Source organism: Suncus etruscus, chromosome 1, assembly GCF_024139225.1.
Source record: "Suncus etruscus isolate mSunEtr1 chromosome 1, mSunEtr1.pri.cur, whole genome shotgun sequence".
NCBI classification, from domain to species: domain Eukaryota; kingdom Metazoa; phylum Chordata; class Mammalia; order Eulipotyphla; family Soricidae; genus Suncus; species Suncus etruscus.
This window is the reverse complement of record NC_064848.1, coordinates 57808630-57814125: the sequence shown is the minus strand read 5'-3', so window position 1 is coordinate 57814125 and position 5496 is coordinate 57808630. Positions and strand designations below refer to the sequence as shown.

Below are 5496 nucleotides of genomic sequence, written 5' to 3'. Positions count from 1 at the left end.
AACCACAAACACACACACAAAGAAAAAAATAACCTACTAAAAGCAAGAAACTTGAGAAAGTAGAAAAGCCAACTCATATTTTAAATAGGAAATTATTCTTTGTATTTTCTATTTCTGTATGATACTCTGCAGTTCACTGGAAACAAGAGATGGCCATTGTGTGTATATATATATATATAGCTGGGAATTGGCCAATTTGTCTCTAACACAAATTACACATGATATCTCAAAAAAATACTTATTGAAGCACTATCTAATTCTAGTATTACTTCCTTTATTTTTCTCTGTAAGGACAATAAAGTAAATCAGGAGGCAAATTCACATAATTTCTAAATAAAAAGAGCAGAAAAATTGCAAGTAAGAAGTGTTTTTGTGCAACTATTTTTTATAGAATGCCTAAATAACCCCTAGAAAGTTACTTATTACTGAAATTTATGATAATTATTTTTACATTCTAAACATATGATATCATTTTATACCTTTAATTTTTGTTTATAATTAAATTATTTTAGATGAGGCTCTCCAACTTTCATAATATTTTAAAAGTTCAAAACTTGGATCTTTCCCCACCAGGATATACAAGTTTGATGTATTTTCTATGATTATCATTCACTTATCAAATAAAATTTTTTTTATCACATGTAAATCATGACCATAATCCTGGTCAATCTTAAATCAGTGATCTAAAACAGTAGCTTGTTTTTTTTTTACAGGGGAATGATTTTAGCTAGTTTTAACTATTCTCATAAATCTAAAATAAACATGTTGAAAACTGAGATAAAAGGGTTTGAATTTACATGACTTGAGGCAGTAGGTTCTGTGAGTTCTGAACAAGGAAGGAGGTCATTTTATAAAGGACCATATATATTAACCACATAATAGACTTTTTCTCAAGCCTATGTGTTCTTTAATACCACCAGGAGCTACCTGGCCATACCACGTATTTCTTTATTGATTGATTGGTTTTTGGACTACACCTAGCAGCACTCAGGGGTCACTCCTGGCTCTGCACCCAGAAATTACCCCTGGCATGCTGGGGTACCTTATGGGATGTCAGGAGTGGAACCAGATTTCTCCTAGGTCAACCACATGTAAGGTAAATGCCCTACTGCTGTGCTATCTCTCCAGATCCAAGCCAATCATTTTAAAGATCATCATAAGCTAGAGTGTCCCTGTGTCTCCTCCCTAGAAAATTTTGTTTTGCTTTACTTTAATTGTGTGGTCTCATCCTTCAACGTGGACCCTAACAGTTCTATTCAACATATATCTCATTTTCTAGTTGACTATTCTGGACATGCTCTGAGAACTAGCCATGATAAAATAAATACATAACTGAGAAGAAATTTGCAAAAATTTGTTGATTCCAATATAATTTTCTTTTTTTTTAAAGGTTTTTGAATCTGACCTGGAAAGGCTCATGGGTAACTTCTTTTACACTCAAAAATTAGGGTCCAACCAATAAAAAAGCCCTAGTCTAGGGTTTGAACTATGACCTGCACAACAACCATGATCCCCAGTTCCAAAGGTCTGGCGAGACAACTGTAATGGAATGGGGCTTCTGGAAACACAAGGAAAGGCATTATCCTAGGTGCCATCTCAGGTTTAGTGCCAAGACCAAGACCACCAACCACAGAAAATAGATTAAAATGACACTGAGGGAACGAAACTTCTAGAACCACAAAGACTGACTTCATCATAAGTCCCATCCCTGGAACTGTGCAGATACTGAGATCGATAGATACAGAGGTCTGATTGTATCACCTAGGATGGAACAGAAGTCTTCCAAACAACACAAAAGCACCACCGGGAGAGTAAAGGATCCTGAACAGAGTCTATAGTTGATCCCATGACAATATACTCCAAGGGCGGAGAAACCCCATATCTCTTAGGCCAAGTGAATTTCTTTTGGAATGACCCCAAAATTTACTGTGCCAGGGCAGGAGGGAAAGAAACAAAACACAAAATATTGTTTATTTTTATATATATTATTTTTATCTTCATTTATTATCATTATTATTATATTTACCTATCTATTTTTGGTTGATTTCTTTGTTTTGGTGTGGTTATTGAAGCTATTGCCCCCATTTACACTTTTCTTTTCTTTTCTTTCTTTATATGCTCTGCCATGTTTCTTATCTCAAGACCGTGGCTTTTTTTTTTGTTGTTTTTTGTTCTTTTGGTGGTGCTTAGCGTTATTGTTGGAGTCCTCACTGGATATTTGACACTTCTTTTTGTACTGGTGGAGTGTTTCACCTTTTTCTCCTTCGTCTCTCTAACTGAGGATGAGACCCTCTAGAAGAATTCCGCTTATTTTCTGCATATTAGACCTTTACTCCAGTTTACTACTATTCCCTTCTTCAAACAAAACCACGTAACTTGAACTATCTAGTCCTGCCCCCCAGTTAGAGGGGGAAATAAGGGAGGCACCAGGACCAAACAGGTGCAAGACTACTAAGTATTAGGCTAGATACAGAGGGAACAACATATTCTGGCAGCCCTAGGGGTGAGGGAAGAGCATATGGGAGGTAGGACAAAAACGGAGGTGTAGGGAGAACAAATTGGTGATGGAAATCCCCCCTGATTTTATGTAAATATATACCTAAAATATTATTGTCAACAATATGTAAGCCACTATGATCAAAACAAAAATTAAATAAAAAAAAGTAATGTTATAGTTAAGAAGCAAAATGTGCCCTCCTTACATTATGAATAACTTTCACTATCTTATCTTTCATTGCTTCATTCTTAAGAAACATAAAAAATGGGAAATGTATGACAGAAACTACACCATAAGGGAATAAATCTGTCTAATAGTACTGGCAAAAAAGAATTAGGGTCCAAAGTAATAGCACAGCAGTAGGGCATTTGCCTTAAATGCGGTTGACCCAGGATGGACCTGGGTTTGATCTCTGGCATCCCATATGGTCCCCCAAGCCAGGAGCAATTTCTGAGTGCAGAGCCAGGAATAACCCCTGAGTGTCACTGGGTGTGGCCCCATAACAAAACAAAAAACAAACAAACAAAATTACATTTGGTCCTGCTCAAGAGATCATATATGATGCCAAAATTTATCAAAGGTAAGCCATGTGCAGGGGAAACACCCTACATGCTCTACACTCCCTATATCCTGAAAAACTTATTGAAGTTGTAAACATCCCATTCAATAACATATCACTGACCCAATCAAATAACATAGATGGCTTAGCTCAGAACCAAAAAGTATTACCACAATGAATAGTTAGTCAAAATATGTAAAATTATTATCTTTTAAAGATAGATATTAATAGTTGAGATTTTAAATCCCATTCAAAATAAAATGGGGGAAAGCAATGATCATTGGGGGAAACAAAATGATTATGAGTTAGTAACTTGATAATGAGAGATGACAAATAGTTTTTACTGCATTGTTCTCTCAACTTTTGCAAATGTTTAGGGAGAAAAATTTATTTAATGCCATCCTAGCATTAAGGATAAAGGGACTTCTTTTGAACACTTGTTAAGATTCCAAATGAACCTGACTCTGCCACTATACTGTATAGAAGCTGGCAAAAGCTTGAGAACAGGAACACACTCTTGCTTTTCCCACACCCAAGTTTGGCTTCCAAAGAGGACAGGCCATCTCAGAAATTTAAGTCCCTACTGAAAAACTGCCCTATGCCTATATGACCTGAGGAGAAGATGTACTGAGGAGTGCATCTCTATTCCTTTGATCTATTCAAATTTAAAAAGAAAAAGAAAGGGAAAGGAAATTGATTTTTTTAATTTTTAGTAATAATAAACTTTTTTAGATAGAAATTAATGTATTTTGGGGGCCAGAGAGATAGCATGGAGGTAGGACGTTTGCCTTACATGCAGAAGGTTGGTGGTTCGAATCCCGGCATCCCATATGGTCCTTTGAGCCTGCCAGGAGCGATTTCTGAGCATAGAGCCAGGATTAACCCCTGAGTGCTAGCAGGTGTGCTCCAAAGCAAATTAATATATTTTTATAAAATTTAAGATGGTAGAGGAAAATGAACAATTGACTAATAAAAATATTAGAAAACTGTATAAAAAGACCATACTACTCTCACAAGTGTTCACATTCAGTATCGGTTATTTATGGCCTCTTTATACATATAACAAAATACTTCACATCCTATTGAGAAGTAATACCAAACACACATCTAGGTTCTACTATTAGAGTGAAACATACAGATAAAATTAGTGATCTAGGCCGGAGTGGTGGTGCAAGTGGTAGGGCATTTGCGTTAATCTAGGATGAACTATGGTTTGATCTCCTTGCATTCCATATGGTCCCCCAAACCAGGAGCGATTTCTGAGCACATGGCCAGGAGTATCCCTGAGCATCACTGTGTGTGGCCCAAAAAGGAAGAAAAAAAAATTCTGATCTTCAGAAATTTACAGTTGTGTACATATTCTATTGCTGCTAGAACAACTTAACAGTCTTGGTGACAAAACCAGTGAAAAGTAATTTGACTTACAATTCTGAGGTGATAAATTCAAATTGACAGGCAGTTAAAAATCCAAGTGTTGATGGGGATTCCTGAAAATAAAAACCTATTTTCTAGGGTTTTATTCACCTTCTAGAGATCCCTCATTAATTTTCAGATCATTCTTCTTGTTTAATCCTCACAAATTTTAACATTATACTATTTTGTGTCTCTGTCCTTTAGTAATATTTTTTATTTTCATGGGATTAAATGTTCATAGGATTAAATGGATCTGATATGTCAATTCAAATAATCTTCCTATATCAAAAACCTTCATTTTAGTCACATATGGGATATCTCTCATATATATTCACAGATCCAAGGTTTATAAAGTGCAAGTTTGGAAGGCTTTATATTACAATAACTAAATAGACACCAAGGAGATTAAACAAAGATCTAGGGTATATGCTTTTCATGTGGACACTTTATATCTGATTACCACATCACATGTTACCTGGAGAAACATTGAGGAACCCCACTGGGAATAATGCTTGAGTACACCTGTTATGGACCCAAAACAAATAAAAATAAACAACAATGAAAATATTGTTATACATTGGGATAAATAAAATAAATGTATAACAAATAGAAGAGAAAAATAGATGCCTTCAGATTCTGTGCATTCTTAAAAATATATAAAGTCATGATAATATAAACACTGACTTGCCACTTGTATATGTGCCAGGATTTCATTAATGATGTGATATTTACATTGAAACTTTGATGATAAGTGAGATCATCTTGCAAGTTCTATAGTTAGATTATTCCAGAAAAGGCAAACTAATATAAATGTCCAAAGTTGGAGGGAGAAAGTAATAGTCCAGCTTCTAGATAGTCAAAGATAAAGGAATATTCCATGAGAATGTAGAATTAGCTAGGGTCCAGATTTGATGATTATCATTGTTTGATTGTACATTTTTCATGCAATTTGCATTATAGTTATTTTATACTCATTTTTTCTTTACTTATTTTACATTTAATTTAATGTTTAATTTAGTATTTTTGT

At 34.8% G+C, this 5496-nt stretch overlaps 1 non-coding gene across 1 annotated transcript; it reads left to right on the top strand.

Annotated features, from left to right (window-relative positions):
* The first annotated feature begins 3471 nt into the window (after positions 1-3471).
* LOC126033017 (small nucleolar RNA SNORA12) lies at positions 3472-3609 on the top strand. Its single transcript, XR_007504179.1, has one exon. It is a non-coding gene; the product is annotated as a small nucleolar RNA SNORA12 (small nucleolar RNA).
* The last annotated feature ends 1887 nt before the right edge of the window (positions 3610-5496 follow it).